The sequence below is a fragment of the Mirounga leonina genome, unplaced genomic scaffold (genome assembly GCF_011800145.1).
Source record: "Mirounga leonina isolate KUSES-001 unplaced genomic scaffold, KU_Mleo_1.0 Mir_418, whole genome shotgun sequence".
NCBI classification, from domain to species: domain Eukaryota; kingdom Metazoa; phylum Chordata; class Mammalia; order Carnivora; family Phocidae; genus Mirounga; species Mirounga leonina.
In genome coordinates this window covers 30449691-30467644 of record NW_023270739.1, presented here as the reverse complement: position 1 = coordinate 30467644, position 17954 = coordinate 30449691, and the positions used below count along the sequence as shown (strand labels likewise).

Below are 17954 nucleotides of genomic sequence, written 5' to 3'. Positions count from 1 at the left end.
AGCCGAAGGCAGACGCTTAACCGACTGAGCCACCTAGGCGCCCCTGGGTAGGATAATTTAATGATCCAATATTGACTGTTATGGAAAATTACATTTCATATTATAGAATACAGTGTGCTAATAAAAATATTAAGAATTTATTCAGTATTTCATTGATCCCAACATATCCTTTTTTTTTTTTTTTTTTGCGTTTTAAAGTCTCTGAACTTAGAATGCATCTCATAATAAATGGAAGTCTAAAAGTTGCTGTCAGCCAGGTGTCGGCTGACATATGATGTGAATATCTTCAATTGTCATTTTCCAGCAAGTTCAAGATCAAAGCATCATACATACGATGGAATAATATAGTACTCTAAAATTTGGAGAGCATTGGGGTGCCTGGGTGGCTCAGATGGTTAAGTGTCTGCCTTTGGCTCAGGTCATGATCCCAGCGTCGTGGGGTCAAGTCCCGCATGGGGCTCCTTGCTCCTTGGGAGCCTGCTTCTTCCTCTGCCTCTCTCTCTGTCTCTCATGAATAAATAAATAATAAAAAAATAAAATAAAATAAAATAAATAAAATTTGGAGAGCATTTTAATAGCTGACATAAAATAAGACTGGCATATGCAACTATGATTGAAACAGTTGTTAAAATACTGAAATACATTCTTATCTGTTTGGTAAATAGTTACTTCCTTGAGCCTCTTCTCACTACTGCCACCCCACCTGCTACTGCTTTAGCTTCTTCCCCGGACATCCTCTCCCAAGCCTATGACATTTAGTAAGTATAGGATTAATGGCCTGCATAGTAGGGACTCTCCAGTACTCTGCTCCAGTTCAAAGCCAGTGTCCTTTCTGATTATCAGTGCCCATGGCATAAAGCTTAAAAATTGTTATTCTCATACCAATTACACATCATTGAAAAAAATACGATTCAACCCTGAGAGTAAGGCAAAGGAATTGTTGTGATCCCCAAATTTTAGATATGGAGAAATAAGGCTCGTCTCCGCAAACCTTATTTGGAGCTGATGCCTAAAGTAATAGAGACAGAACAAGGTGGGTAATCGCCAATCCAAGCAAGCACAGGCACAAAATTTGTGAGATTGAAAGATCAAGTTAAAATAAGCAAAATCTCAGTAAAAGATAAACAGACAACTAATTCAAAGGCATTCCCTCAGCCACGGAATGCCAGTGTGTGCTTCCTCTTAGTGAAGTAGCTCATACCTAAGAATAGGTAGCTTGGGTCCTACAAATGAAGCTAAGAAAAAGCACATGGCTAGATTCCGTAGTAGTGAGGGCATGCACTGAATATCAGCCCTCTCCTGATGGTTCTGACGTTGCTCCGTGACAGGAAGGACCCCTCCAAGAAGGGCCTTTATGGGCTGTACCTCAGCTGCTTTCACTGTTGCCAGAGAGGTTGTCTGTGTTCTTTTTTTTTTTTTTAAAGATTTTATTTATTTATTTGACAGAGAGAGAGTTAGCGAGAGCAGGAACAGAAGCAGGGGGAGTGGGAGAGGGAGAAGCAGGCTTCCTGCCAAGCAGGTAGCCCAATGCGGGGCTCGATCCCCGGACCCTGGGATCATGACCTGAGCCGAAGGCAGACGCTCAATGGCTGAGCCACCCAGGCACCCCGAGGTTGTCTGTGTTCTTACCATAATATGGGCATTGAGAAAAATATAGAAGAGAATAGAGACACATGAAGTAAAGGTGGGGAGAAAATAGAAGATGAATAAAGATGAAGTAGGAAGTGATTGAAGAATCAAGAAAAATACTACAAAGCAATATAACACAATTATATGGTTTATGATTTCAAGTTATTGAGAAGTGTAAAAAGTATGTCTTTCCAATACTATGTAGCCTCAGAAAGACAGCATAAAATGTAGAAACAAAAAAGTCTGCATTTTTATATGTATCCATCATTATGGTATCCTACAGGATAGTTTCACTGCCCGAAAAATTCTCTGTGCTCCACCTGTTTATCCCTCTGCCTTAACTTCAGGCAACTACTGATCTTTTTACTTTATAGTTTGGGCTTTTACAGAATGTCACATAGTTGGAAACAAACAGAATGCATGCCATTCACCTACTAAAGGACATCTTGGTTGCTTCCAAGTTTTGGCAATTATCAGTAAAGCTTCTGTAAACATCCATGTGCAGGTTGTTGTATAGACCTAAGCTTTCAGCTTTTGGAGTAAATGCCAAAGAGAGTGATTGCTGGATCCTATGGTAGGAGTGTCTTTAGTTTTGTAAGAAAAAGACAGGTTTGCCAAGCTGTTCCAAAGTGTCTGCCATTTTACATTCTTGTCAAGCAATGAATAAGAGTTCTGTTGCTCCAAGTTCTCACCAGCATTTGGTGTTGTCAGTGTTCTGGATTTTGGCAATTCTAATATAGGAATACAGGAATATAGTGGTACCTAATATAGGAATATAGTGGTATCTCAGTGTTTTAAATTCATACCCATTTTTAAAATCAGGTTGTTTTCTTGCTGAGTTTTAGGAGTTCTTTTTTTAAATTTTATTTTATTATGTTAATCACCATACATTTCATCATTAGTTTTTGATGTAGTGTTCCATAATTCATTGTTTGTATATAACACCCAGTGCTCCATTCAGTACGTGCCCTCTTTAATACCCATCACCAGGCTAACCCATCCCCTCACTCCCCTCCCCTCTTCTTTTTATATTTCAGGTAACAGTCCTTTATTAGATGTGTCTTTGGCAAATATCTTCTCCCAGTCTGTGGCTTGTCTTCTCATGCTTTTGACAGTGTCTGTCACAAAGCAGAAGTTTTTAATTAATTATTTTCTGCATTATTTTGTATCTGAATGGTCATCACCCAAACCCAAGATCACCTAGACTTTTTACTCTGTTATCTCCTAGAATTTTTTTAATTTTGAGTTTTGCATTTAGGTCTATGATCCATTTTGGGTTAATTTTTATGAAGGTGTAAGGTCTGTGTTAAGATTCTCTGTCTCTGTCTCTCTCCCCCAAACCCTCCCTCTCTTTTATTCATGTAGATGTCCAGTTGTTCTCCTACAAATAGTTGAAAAGATTTACTTTTTCTCGATCGTATTGCCTTTGTTCCTTTATCAAAGACCAGTTGACTGCATTGTGTGGGATCTGTTTGGGGGCTGTCTATTCTATTCCATTGATCTATTTGTCTGTTCTTTTTACCAATACCACACTGTCTTGATTACTGTACTTTATAGTGAGTCTTGAAGTTAGCGTAGCATCAATTCTCCAAAAAGTATTTTGAAATAAAGTTTTAGCTGGCAACAAAGGTAGAGAATTCCTCAGAAGTCAGAAGTGACAAGAAAACATGAATATAAGGATGAATAAGTCTAGATATCTAATGTACAGCATGATAACTCTAGTTAATAATGCTGTGTATCGAATACTGAAAATTTGCTGAGAGTAGATTTCAATTGCTTTCAACACACACGCACACACAATGACAACTATGTGAGGATATGGTATGTTGATTGTCTATAGTAATCATTTCACTTCATATAGGTATATAAAATCATCCGGTTGCACACCTTAATTATATGTATAAATAATTTTTATTAAAAATAAAATTAAAAATATTAAGTTATAAAAATTATAAAAAGAAAGAAAACACAAATATATAGATGTAGCAGGTAATTGCCTAAGAGTTATCTCTTCAGGGTAAAGGGGGATGTACCCTCTAGAAACTGGCAGAAGCAGTCAGAAATCTTTCTGAGTTGGATAGTTTAAACTCACACCTCTAAAAATTTTCATTAATATAGATCTAAAGATCATAAACTAAAACAATAACAAAATCACTAAACACCTTGGAAAACAAGTTAGTAGAATGAAAATCAACAGAAAAAAGAAACTATAAAATTAGTCCATTGAACCAGGCAGGTAGTAGAATTATCAGATATAGAATATAAATAAAAAGAGTCATCTTTAATTTGATGAAATACATAAAATATTTGCTATTTCTACACCTAAAAATGGCTTTGAAAGTATAATGAATCAACAAAAGATTGGTAAAATTAGGAAGCTTTGAAAAAACTGGGTAGGAATTCTAGATGAAATATGACTGATAAAATCATAAAAATTAACTATGATATAAATGTAATAGGTGGATTAAATATAAAATTAAATAGGAAGAAAAAAATTATTGAACCTGGTGTACTGTTGTGCATTATCTATACAATTAGCTATTAAATTCCAAGGACAAGGGATGCCTGGGTGACTCAGTTGGTTAAGTGGCTGCCTTCAGTTCAGGTCATGATCCCAGGGTCCTGGGATTGAGCCCTGCGTCAGGCTCACTGCTCAGTGGGAAGTCTGCTTCTCCCTCTGGCACTGCCCCCTGCTCATGTGCACTCTCTCTCTCAAATAAATAAATAAAATCTTAAAAAAAGAATTCCAAAGACAGCACACTCTGTTTTGTTTGTGTTCGTTTGTTTTTAGATATGGAGAGAAAGAGAGAAAGTGGGGGGAGGAGCAGAAGGAGAAGGAGAGAGAGAATCTTAAGCAGGCTCTATGCCCAGCTCAGAGCCTGACTGGGGGCTCTGATCTCAGGATCCTGAGATCATGACCTGAGTTGAAATCCAGAGTCAGAAGCTTAACCTACTGTGCCACCCAGGTGCCCCTATTTTGGATTGTTACCTAATGTTATAGACCTGAGATTTACTCAATACTCACATGACCTAAAGTACCTGCATTTTTCTGTAGAGACTTAAGAAATTCTTTCTGTCTTCTGGCTCTACAACTCAAAAGAATATATTAATGAGTGTTCTCGACCTCTGTGAATGTGGAACACACTCAGCTGTGTTCTCAAACAACTCGAAACTCACCAATGGCCTTCGTATTCACAATATAAGGAAAAGGGCAAAAGTATAAGACTTAGAAGAAGGTTCCTGATTTGTCACTAACTAGCTGTTGCATCCTGGGTAAATCACTGAAATTTTCTGAATCTTAGTTTTCTTATTTGAAAGAAAGTGATTGTTTTTTCTTTATTATGAAAGAAATCCATTTTCATTTGTGAATTTATCTTTGAGTATAGCTAAATAAATACATAAAGACTAATTCCCTATCCTTAGGTTAGTAATTGGACAATGTGATGAGGAGCTCTAGTAAATATCTATACCCAAGGAATTAATGTATAAGATTTAGTCTTCATATTTTGAGATAGCTGCTTCAGGAGAAAGGAGAATGGAATGTGATTTGTTGAACAACCAGAATACTCTCTAGGGAATTTATGTATCTCATTGTATGTTCACAACATCCTTGTAAGAAAAACTTAATTATCCCCATTTTTTTTTTTTGAGAAAGAAGCTAAGGGTTTTTTTTTTTTTAAGATTTTATTTATTTATTTGAGAGACAGAGTGAGAGAGAGAGAGCATAAGTGGGGAGGGAGGGAGAGGGAGAAGCAGACTCCCCCACTGAGCAGGGAGCCCCATGCAGGGCTCGATCCCAGGACCCTGGGATCATGACTTGAGCCAAAGGCAAACACTTAACCAGCTGAGCCACCCAGGTGCCCCTGAAGCTAAGGTTTTGAGCTTATGTAAGAATAGTATGAATTTGAACCTACATCTGGTTGACTCCAAAGCCACAGTGTTTCCACTCTTTATCAGGAAGCCATATTTTCCCACGAAGTACTTCTTAATGTCATGTTTCTGAATATGGAAATGAATGACATTTTTAAAACGTTCTTAATATACCAGCTGTAATAAATAACACAGAATTTCTTTTTCTCTTGTGGATAACTTTTGGAAAATAAGGAGTAATTGTGAAATAAAGTTTTCCATATTTGGTCTCAGAGGAATTTGTAAATTTCTGCTAAACCTATTCAGATATTAAATTATGGAAAAGCACAATGAGCATGCTAGCCATAAAAATTATGTTTGAATTGGTAAAAAAAAAAAAAACCCACAGTATTCTGTAATGCTGTACTTTTATTATGGGAAATGGTTTCTGAATAATAGCTTTTTCACACATTTGGAGAATAAGTAAATTTATGATTATTTGAAGCAAACTTCTTATCTATGTTCACTGAAAATCTCAAATAATTTTTAGCTACTTATGTTTCTGTGCTCCAAAAAAATGATAAAACAGCATATTTTGACCTGAAGATGTTAGAACTTGTTGATTTTTTTTTCTTTTCCTTTTTTGTTTTCTCCTTTTAAAATTTAAATGTAAATGGTTTGGCTTAGTTATTTGTTTTTCAAATTAGGAAAACAATTTTATAGAGAGAAAAAAATTTACAAGTTGAACACAAAATCATAGACATTAATAAGATATACTATATTTGGTTAGATTAACTATTTCTATGGGGGTACTTTAGTCTGAATTCTAATAGAAGGAAAGGAGAGGTTTTACTGGCTTCACATTCAAAATTGACCAGTGGTAGTGTCATGAGACAATTCTCTGGCATTTCTAAATGTTCTGGAAGTGTGGCAGTAACTACCCTTTTTTTCCAGACCATCTTTTAAAAAAATATTTATAGACCGAACAGCCTTACAAGATAAAGATGGTATCCCCCCTGAAGCAAAAGGCTGATTTGCTTGATGTCCAGTGTAACAGAGGTAATGTTTTCTCATCAGTACAAAAACAGCTGATTTGTAACCCATTATAAGATACTTAGCTCTCTAAATTTAGGATGCTTCAGCTGTGACACAAACCTACCTTGAGCTTAGTATCTACCTGGACTCTCTTCATTTCACGCTTGTTGAAATTAAGGGGCAAAGGGAACTACCACAAATATGCCGATACTCATGTTGCTTGCTATGCTCTGAATAATAAAGCCCTTTGTCCCTGGCCCAGGAGTCTTGTGTCTTCTGCCAACATTCATAAAACAGTGCCAGGCTAGCCTTCTACCTGAGAATATGATCAAATCTCACAACCCTCAGAGTTCTTGACGTAGAAAAATTTTAATTTCTCAATTGAAGAAAGAAAGGATTTGCGAACTTTATCCCATCTTCTTGATTGATTTGTGTTGCGGAATGCTGTCAGTAACCATGAGTGTGTACTTACTGCTTATCAACTATAGTTTTAAGAAACACTAACTTAAAATATTTTAGGACTGTAACAGTGTGTCAAATGTGCCTGGATGCAGCTATGATTTTAAGAGAGGTGATATGTGAATTAGCACAAATAAACCTTATCCCAGGAAACATGCAATTTTCTATTACAGAGAGAGAAAAAAGTCTTGAAATCATGCAAACCTTGGCTCAAAAATCAAAATTGCCATTTCTAAGGTTTGCATCCACCAGAAACAAGAAGTGATAGAAGTTTCTTATTTACAGTACATAAATGATTTCATAAGTTTGCCTCACAGATTGGCAAGACATGTATTATTCCCACTTTACAATTGATGAAACTAAGATTTGAAGTGGTTTGTAATTTGTAATTCAATTATCTCTCCACCACACCAAGCTATATTAATTTGCATCATTTATTTTGTTTTATTTTATTATTTTTTAAAGATTTTATTTATTTATTTGACAGAGAGAGACACAGTGAGAGAGGGAACACAAGCAGGGGGAGTAGAAGAGGGAGAAGCAGGCTCCCCGCTGATCAGGGAACCCAATGCGGGGTTTGATCCCAGGACTCTGGGATCATGACCTGAGTGGAAGGCAGACGCTTAATGACTGAGCCACCCAGGCTCCCCTAAGCAGTATTTTAATAACCTATTTTTCCAACTTAGTGAAATATATTGAAAGCCAACTATGGTTAGTATTTCTTGTATATAGACTGAGAATCCTTTAGTTGTAAATGATACCTTGACTTTAGGAAAGATGCTTACAGCGAGTGCATAGAAAGCAAAAGATAAAAAATTGTTAAAACTTAAAGTGCAGAAACACTTTTGGACAAAGAAGCATTATATGAGTTTTATGATATTGGAATAGAGAAATAAATTTGGACAGAAAAAGTGAAAGAATTAGAGGGCTAACAAATGGTATAGAACTTCCATGTGGGAAAATAAAGAGGGGTAGATAAATTTTTTTCTGAAACAAACATAAATTCAGAATATAATTTAAGAACAATCTTACATGTGAACTTATTGTAACATGATGGCAATCTGATAGTACCTCTACATAGCTGACAGAATTGAAATCATATCATCTCTGGAAAAATATATTTTTATTTATAATAAAATAAGGCACTATGTGTCAAACCAATAGAAAAATAGACATCACGAAAAAGGACAAATAATTTGTATTAATATTTGTTAGACACTGATTATAAGATAAATATGCTTACTTTAAGCAATAGAAGCTATCTTGGAAATATCTGCAACGAGAGCAGATTTGAGAAAACTGAATATAAATTTTAGAAATGAAAAATAAAATAATTGAAATTAAGGTATATAATACGGGTTTACCTGCAGATCTGACAAAGCTGAAGAAATAATGAACTTGAAAATTTTATGTGAAAACGTTATCTAGAATCTAGTGCAGAGAAGCCAATAGATAAAGAAAAATAGGAAATAAAAATATATAAAGTTAGAGAAGGTTTAATTATGTCTAAATAGAAATCTGGAGGATAGGCAAGATAGAATGAGGCAATGGCCATATCCAGTAAGATAATGACTGAAAAATGTTCTGAACTGGATAACAAACATCATCAACAGATTCAAGAAATTGAATCATAAGCAGGATAAATTAAAAAATAATCCAGAGCTACTCCTCAGAGTAAAACTTTATACAACAGAAAACAAAAAAATCTTAGAAAAAGAGGACACATAGTATCAATGAAGTTGTAGTTAGAATGACAGCTGATGTCTTAAAACCAACAAGAGAAGGTAGAAGAGAGTAGGATATCTTTAATGATCTGAAAGTTGTATGAATGAAAGTTACTGTCAAACTGAAATTCACCAGAATAAGAACGAAATACAGACTTTTTTTTTTTGAGGTACGAGTTTATTTTTTTTTTGTTTTTTGTTTTCAATCACGATTGTATATTTTTACTTATTTTTCATTTTATTTTTTTCATCATAAGTATGTTCTTTAATCCCCATTCCCTATTTCCCTCATCCCCCCACCAACCACCCCTCTGGTAACCATCAGTTTGTTCTCTATAGTTGAGTCTGTTTCTTGGTTTGTCTCTCTCTCTTTTTTCCCTTTGCTCATTTGTTTTGTTTCTTAAATTACATGTATGAGTGAGATCAAATGGTATTTGTCTTTCTCTGATGGGCTTATTTCATTTAGTATTATCCTCTCTAGCTGTATCCATGTTGTTGCAAATGGCAAGATTTCATTCTTTTCTATAGCTGAATAATATTTCATTGTATGTATATACAACATTTTCTTTATTCATTCATCTATTGACAGACACTTGGGATGCTTCCATAGTTTGGCTATTGTAAATAATGCTGCAATAAACATAGGGGTGCATGTGTCCCTTTGATTTAGTGTTTTTGAATTTGGGGGGTAAATACCCAGTAGTGTGATTGATTCCTGGATCATATGGTGGTTCTATTTTTAATTTTTTGAAGTACCTCCCTATTGTTTTCCATAATGGCTGCACCAGTTTGCATTCCCACCAACAGTGCAAGAAGCTTCCTTTTTCTCCACCTCTTCAACACTTCTTTTCTCTTGTGTTTTTTATTTTAGTCATTCTGACAAGTGTGAAGTGATACTGCATTGTAGTTTTGATGTGTATTTCCCTGATGATAAGTAATGTTGAGCATCTTTTCATGTTTCTGTTGGCCATCTGTATATCTTCTTTGAAGAAATGTCAGTTCAGGTCTTCTGCCCATTTTTAATTGGATTATTTGGTTTTGGAGTGTTGAGTTGTATCAGTTCTTTCTATATTTTGGATACTATCACTTTATCAGGTATGTCACTTGCAAATATCATCTCCCATTTAGTAGGTTGCCTTTTGGTTTTATTGTTTCCTTTGCTGTGCAGAAACTTTTTATTTTGTTGTAGTCCCAATAGTTTATTTTTGCTTTCATTTCCCTTGCCTTTGGAGACCTATCTAAAAAATCTTGCTATGGCTGATGTCAAAGAGATTACTGCCTGTGCTCTCTTCAAGGATTTTTATTGTTTCAGGTCTCTCATTTAACCCTTTAATCCATTTTGAGTTTATTTTTGTGTATAGTCAAAGTGGTCCAGTTTCGTTCTTTTGCATGTGGCTGTTCAGTTCCCAACACCATTTGTTGAAGAGACTGTCTTTTTCCCATTGTATATTCATTCCTCCTTTGTCAAAGATTAATTGACCATATAACCATGGCTTTACTTCTGGGCTCTCTATTCTGTTCTATTGATCGATGTGTCAATTTTTGTGCCAGTACTATACTGTTTTAATTACTACTGCTTTATAATATAACTAACTGTGAAATTGTGATGCCTCCAGTTTTATTTTTCAAGATTGCTTTGGCTATTTGAGGTCTTTTATGGTTCCATACAAATTTTAGGATTGTTTTTTCTAGTCCTGTGAAAAATGTTATTGGTATTTTTGAAAGGATTGCAATAATTGTGTAGATTGCTTTGGGTAGTGTAGACATTTTAACAATATTTGTTATGCCAATCCATGAGCATATGTTGAATGAAAGTGGTGAGAGAGGACAAACTTGTCTTGTTCCTGACCTTAGAGGAAAAGCTCTCAGTTTTTCACCATAGAGTATGGTGTTGGCTGTGGGTTTTTCATATAAGGCTTTTATTGTGTTGAGATTTGTTCCCTCTAGGCCTACTTTGCAAAGCATTTTTATCATGAATGGATGTTGTACTTTGTTGAATGTTTTTTTCTGCCTCTATTGAAATGATCATATGGAGTTTTTTATATATATATGTACCCTGATGTTTACTGTAGCATTATTTATAATAGCCAAGGTATAGAAGCAACCCAAGCGTCCACTGATAGATGAATGTATAAAGAAGTTATGGTATATACATATACAATGTAATATTACTCAGTCATAAAAAACAATGAAATCTTGCCATTCGTAACAACATGGATGGACCGAAAAGGCATTATGCCAAGTGAAATAAGTCAGACAGAGAAAGACAAATACTATATGATTTCATTATATATGAACTGAGACAACAAACAAATGAATAAACAAATAAACAAAATAAAACAGAAACAGACTCATAAATACAGAGAACAAACTAATGGTTGCCAGAGGAGGATACATAAAATAGGTGAAAGGGATTAATAGGTACAAATTTCCAGTTATACAATAAAAAATCATGAGGATGTAAAGTACGGCATAGGGAATATAGTCAATAAGATTGTAAGAACTTTGTATGGTGACAGGTGGTAACTACACTTATTATGGTGAGCATATTATAATGCATGTAATTGTCAAATTACTATGTTATGCATCAGAAACTAATATAATATTATATGTCAACTATACTTCAGTTAAAAATAATTAAATGCATAAATGGGAGAAATTTACTGGTCCAAAAAAATCCAAAAAACAAAAACGCCTTGGTCAGACCACCAGGTTTGAGTGCCTGACCCAGCATTACTACCTGTGAGCAACTCACTAAACTCTTGCTGTGGCCTCCCTTTTCATCCCTGGTTATAACTGTACCTACTTCACTGAGTGGTTGTGAGGATTAACTGAGATAATTCATCTAACATATTTAGAAGAAAGCCTGACACATGGTCAGGGGTCTAGAATGTTATTGGGTGGGTTACAGATTTGATCTCTTCAAACAAATACTCAACATATCTAAGTGGAGCTTCATTACATCAGCAGTAATCTGAGGGATGAAAATTTTATACTCTTCTACTACAGGTCTCTATAACTATACTTAAATATTAATTTTTGCAGAGCAGAAATTCAGGTGCTAGAAATCACAGATAACTGAATATCAGAGATATATACATTGTCTCCCTAATAATACAAATCTAGGAATTTTGGGACTGCAATTATGGTAGCCTTTTTGAACTAGCATAATTAAAAATGGGGGGAGGGTTAATAGAGCTGCAATTGAACTTCAGGAAGCAAGAGAGTTAGAGCCTTGTATACCCTCAGGATTTCTTTCTCACTTGTCTCTGGCTTTACTCTTCCCTCTCACTATTGACCGGCTCTCTGCTTCCCAGGCCACAGGGTCAAAAATACTATTCTCAACAATTCCAAATTTAAATGTTAATGCTCCAGCCATCAGAGCAACAGAATGAATCAATTCAATCAGCTCTACCCATTCCCCCAGACCAACAGATTGGGTTACCTTATGTGACCCTTTTTGGCAAATATGCTTCCCATCCATGATCCCATCAACTGTGACCTTTTAGTAAACATGCCCACTGGGAGTCTCTTTACAATTTGTGCATGGAGGAAAGGGGGAAGACCCAGAAAGGAGGGGTTAAGAGTTAACCCAGAGGGTGTCTACTAACTGTTGGTCTATAAATCTCTGTTGGGACAGAGAAATTAGAAGTGCTAAAAACTACAGATAATAAAGATAGTTTAGAGGAAATGAGAACTCTGAAATAATAATATAACAAAAAATTTATTAATTTAGGGCTTAGGACTTTATACCTTACTTCTGTCCAAAAACTGATAAGAATAAAAAAATGCTTGATTTACAGAATCTTATTTTACCAAATAATTTGGGGAGGGGGCACATCCATTAGTAAGGCAAAATGGCACAGCTGTGGTTTATGTCAAATCACATTTGGCTATTGTTAAAATCAGTATCTGTGAATTATTAATACAGCATTTAGTGTCATCCTTGTGTGGGGACCATGCTAATCTCTGTATCATTCCAATTTTAGTATATGTGCTGCCGAAGCACTATTAATATAACATTTAGAACTGAATTCTTTTAAGAGACTATATTTCACCTTATAGCTGATATTCAGCAAATGATTTTCTATATATTTAATTTATCCTGCAATTGCTGACTGTGGGATTTAGAAAACCCTAAGTAAGATGTGTGTTTACTGCAAAGATTATTGTCTATTCTCATCATATAAGATCTAAAACTAAAGTTCCCTGTCCCTAATAAACAGATAAAGTAGCAATGTGTGATCATATGGTTTTTATTCTTTCTCTTATTGATGTGACATATCACATTGATTTGTGACTATTGAACCACCCTTGCATCCTGGGAATAAATACTACTTGATTGTGATGTATAATTTTTTTTGTGTATTGTTGGATTTGGTTTGATAATATTTTATTGAGGATTTCTGCATCTATATTCATGAGAGATATTGGCCTGTAGTGTCTTTATTTGGTTTTGGTATCAGGATGATAGAGACCTCACAGAATTTGGAGGTTTTCTTTCCTCTTCTATTTTTTTGGATAGTTTGAGAAGAATGGGTATTAGCTACTTTAAATGTTTGGTAGAATTTGCCTGTGAAGCCATCTGGTCCTGGATTTTTGTTTGTTGGGAAGTTTTTGATTACTGATTCAATTTCATTGCTAGTTATTGGGCTGTTCAAATTTTGTATTTCGTCCTGCTTTAGTTTTGGTAAGTTATATGTTTCTAGGAATTTATCCATTTCTTCTAGGTTGTCCAATTTGTTGTCATATAGGTTTTAATAATATTCTGTTACAATTGTTTGTATTTCTGTGGTCTTGGTTGCTATTTCTTATCTTTCATTGGTAATTTTGATTATTTGGGTCCTCTCTTTTTTTCTTTCTTTCTGATGAGTCTGGCTAGAGGTTTATCAATTTTGTTGATCTTTTCAAAGAATCAGCTCCTTGTTTCACTGACTGTTCTATTGTTTTTTTGTTTGTTTGTTTTTAGTTGCTATATCATTTATTCCTGATCTAATCTTGATTATTTCCTTTTGCTGGGTTGGGTTTTGTTTGTTGTTCTTCTTCTAGTTCTTTTAGGTGTAAGGTTAGGTTTTTTATTTGAGATTTTTCTTGCTTCCTGAGGTAGGCTTGTTTTGCTATAAACTTCCCACTTAGAACCACTTTTGCTGCATCCCAAAGATTTTGGACTGTTGTGTTTTCATTTTCATTTGTTTTCATGTAATTTTTTATTTCTTTGATTTCTTGGTTGACCCATTCATTTTTTAGTAGCATGTTATTTAGCCTCCATGTATTTGTGCTCTTTCCAGATTTTTTCTTGTGGTTCATTTCTAGTTTCATATCATTGTGGTCAGGAAAGATGCATGGTATGACTTCAATTTTTTGACTTTGTTGAGACATGTTTTTGGCCTAATATGTGATCTGTTCTGGAGAATGTTCCTTGTGCACTTGAAAAAATGTGTATTCTACTGATTTAGGATGGAATGTTCTGAATATGTCTGTCAAATCTATCTGGTCCAGTGTATCATTCAGAGACACTGTTTCCTTGTTGATTTTCTACTTGGTTGATCTGTCCATCAATGTAAGTGGGTGTTAAAGTCCCTTGGTATTATTGTATTACTATCGATTATTTTTTTATGTTTGTTAGTAACTATTTCATGTATCTGGGTGCTCCCATGGTGGGTGCATAAATATTTACCTTTGTTATATCCTCTTGTTGGATTGCCCCCTTTATTATTATATAGTGTCCTTTTGTCTCTTATTACAGTCTTTGTTTTATTTATTTATTTATTTATTTATTTATTTTAAAGATTTCATTTATTTATTTGAGAGAGAGAGAGAGAATGAGAGAGAGCACATGAGAGGGGGGAGGGTCAGAGGGAGAAGCAGACTCCCTGCCGAGCAGGGAGCCTGATGCGGGACTCGATCCCGGGACTCCAGGATCATGACCTGAGCCGAAGGCAGTCGCTTAACCAACTGAGCCACCCAGGCACCCTACAGTCTTTGTTTTAAAGTCCATTTTGTCCAATGTAAGTATTGCTACACCGGCTTTATTTTGGCATCCATTTGCATGATAAATGTTTCTCCATCCCCTCATTTTCAATCTGTAGGTGTCTTTCAGTCTGAATGAGTTTCTTATAAGCAGTATACAGATGGGTCAATTTTTTCCCAATCCATCACCTTATGTCTTTTGAATGGAGCATTTTTTCCATTTACATTCAAAGTAATTATTGATAGATATGTATTTATTGCCATTTTGTTACTTTTTTGTGGTTGTTTCTATAGATTTTCTCTGTTTCCTTTCTTCTCTTGCTCTCTTTCATGGTTTGTTGGCTTTCTTTAGCGATATACTTAAATTCCTCTCTCTTTATTCTTTGCATATCTATTACTGGTTTTTAATTTGTGGTTACCATTAGGTTTGCATATAACATCTTTCATATAGCAGTCTATATAAGTTGATGATTGCTTAAGTTTAACCCATTCTTTATTCCTCTCCCTCACCAATATTTTAGGTATATGGTATCATATTTTACATCCTTTTATTTTATGAATCCCATGACTGATTTTGAAAGAAATATTTATTTTTCCTGCTTTTGTATTTTTTTCTTTTTCATACTCTCACTACGGTCTTCCTTTCTATTCAAAGTCCCCTTTAACATTTCTTGTTAGTGGTCCTGAACTCCTTTAGTTTTTGTATGTGTAAGAAAATCTTTATCGCTCCTTCTATTCTGAATGATAATCTTGCTGGATAGAGTATTCTTGGCTGCAGACTTTTCGCTTTCAGCACTTTGAATATATCATGTCACTCCTTTCTGGCCTGCAGTTTCTGCTGAAAAATCTTAGCACCTCATGGGGTTTCCCCTTATAGGTAACTGACTCCTTTTCTCTTGCTGCTTTTAAAATTTGTTCTTTATCACTACTTTTTGCCATTTTAATTACTATGTGTCTTGGTGTGGACCTCCTTAGGTTGAATTTCTGGGGGATCTCTGTGCCTCCAGGAACTGGATATGTTTCCTTTCCCAGATTAGTGAAAATTTTCACCTATTATTTCTTCAAATAAATTTTCTACTCCCTTATCTTTCTCTTCTTCTGCTGAGATCCCAACAATGTGGATGTTATTACACTTGATGGAGTCACTGAGTTCCCTGAAACTATTCTCAATTTGCATAATTCTCTTTCCTCTCCTTTGCTCAGCTTTGTTACTTTCCATTACTCTGTCTTCCAGGTCATTAATTCATTCCTCCCTTTATCTAGCCTGCTATTTATTTCATCAAGTGTATTTTTAATTTCATTTATCATGCTTTTCATCTCTGATTGGTTCTTTTTTTTTGTATCTCTATGTTAAGGGTCTCACTGATGCCCTCCACTTTTCTCTCCAGCACAGTGAGTATCTTTATGATCATTACCTTAAATTCTCTATTAGGCATACTATTTATATCTGTTTTGCTTTGGTCTCTTGCTGTGATTTGGACCTCTTCTTTCATTTGGAAGATGTTTCCCTGTCTCCTCATTTTGTCTGACTTTCTGTGTCTGTTTCTATGTGTTAGGAAAGTCAGCTACTTCTCTTGCTCTTATTGATAATACCCTTATGAAGAAGAGGTCCTGTTCCCCAGGTCCTGGTGCTGCAGGGAGTGTCTCCTTTGTGTGTTACATATGCTCTGCTATTGAGTCTTGGCCTCTTTTTCCTTCAAGTCAGTGGTCTGCAGAGGCTCTTTTTACGTCTTATGGCCAGCAAGGTGTGTGGTGGTCTGCCTACGATCTGCCCCTGCCACCTCTGGAACTGAGTCCTGCACAACATGTGGATCAGGATATGTGGTGTTAACAAGGTTTGCACCAGTCTTCTGAAGATGGGACCTGCGGCACTGGGACTGAAGAGAGAATGACTGGGAAGGGCAGATCCACTTAAGCACAGGGCTTGGTGCACACAAAAATTGAGTGTTGGCACCATGCTGTTTTCTGCAAGTGACTGTTGTTTATGCTGGAGGGGAGGGGAAGGGAATGGCACCTGCCAGCTCCTTTGTTCCTGGAGAGGTCTCCCCATGATTGCTGTCTTTCTGGGCTACAGTTTGAGATGAGCAGATCACTCTCCCTCCCATCTGCCCCTGGTGTTTTTCAAATGCTGGGTCTACACTGTAACTGCATCGGCTGTTTGTCATACTGTCTTTTTAAGTGTGGTGGCTCCACTTCCTAAGGCTGTCTGCACTCTCCCAGAGCCAAGCCCAATGATTTTTAAAATTCCAGGCTTTAAGTCCCACTGGTTTTAAGAACTCTCAAAATTCAACCCCTTTCACTTTCAAAGGCAAGTATTATGGAAATTTGTCCTTCCTGTTTGTGGGCTCCCTGGTGTGACTCTGTTTTCTACCCTTCTCTGTGCCACCAGCTCCCTCCCTAAACTGGACATCCATAGTCTGTTTCATTCTCCTTGTGCCTTCATTCTTCTTTCCTTCTTTGATGTGGCCTCTTCCCTGCCTTTAGTTTTGGAGTTTGTTCTGCCAGCCTTTGGGTCATTTTCTGGGTTATTTATGCTAATTATGGTTGTTATCTAGTTGTATCCATGGGAAGTAGTGAGCTTAGGGTCCTCTTACTCTGCCATCTTCCCAGCTGACCTCACCATAGACATTTTCATATTAACAAAAACTGAGTTTGCTATTAATAGACACTTATTAAAGAAACTTATTTAAAGGAACAGTCCTTTTCTCAAGAAAATCCCAGATGAAAAATCCATGTGCCAAGAAGATAGAAAAAAATAAGAAATAGGAAATATGTTGGTAAAATCAAACATAAATTGACAGTATGACTAGCAATAATCACATCTTGTGAAATTAAATGTCACAAGTGAAATTAAATGTCACAAGTCAAATCAGATAAAATTTACATATAAGTCAAAATGGAGCTAAGTTGAGTTAAAATATTCTATGATTCTTAAATTCCCTAGGAGGAAGGAAAAATTTGTTAATTTTAGATTATGTTAACCATATATATTATGATTTCCAGGATAAAAACTAAAATGAATATATACAAACAATGTTATTTCCACACTAGTGGGAAAAAGCAAAACAGAACAATAAAATAAAAGAAGGACTCAATCCAAAATGAAGCCAAGAAAGTAAAGAAAAAGAACATAGTATATTCAGGGGTGCCTGGATAGCTCAGTTGGTTAAACATCTGAATTTTGATTTTGGCTCAGGTCATGATCTCAGGGTCATGAGATCAAGCCCCACATCAGGTTCCACTCTGGCAGTGGAGCCTGCTTAAGATTCTCTCTCTCCCTCTCCCTCT

At 35.6% G+C, this 17954-nt stretch overlaps 1 protein-coding gene and 1 non-coding gene across 2 annotated transcripts in view; one reads left to right on the top strand and one right to left on the bottom strand.

The window, feature by feature from the left end:
• LRRIQ1 (leucine rich repeats and IQ motif containing 1) overlaps positions 1-17954 on the top strand; it is a 202657-nt gene that overhangs the window by 151548 nt on the left and 33155 nt on the right. The gene's annotated exons all lie outside the window — the stretch shown is intronic.
• Positions 12604-12705, bottom strand: LOC117998956. Its single transcript, XR_004676160.1, has one exon. It is a non-coding gene; the product is annotated as a U6 spliceosomal RNA (small nuclear RNA).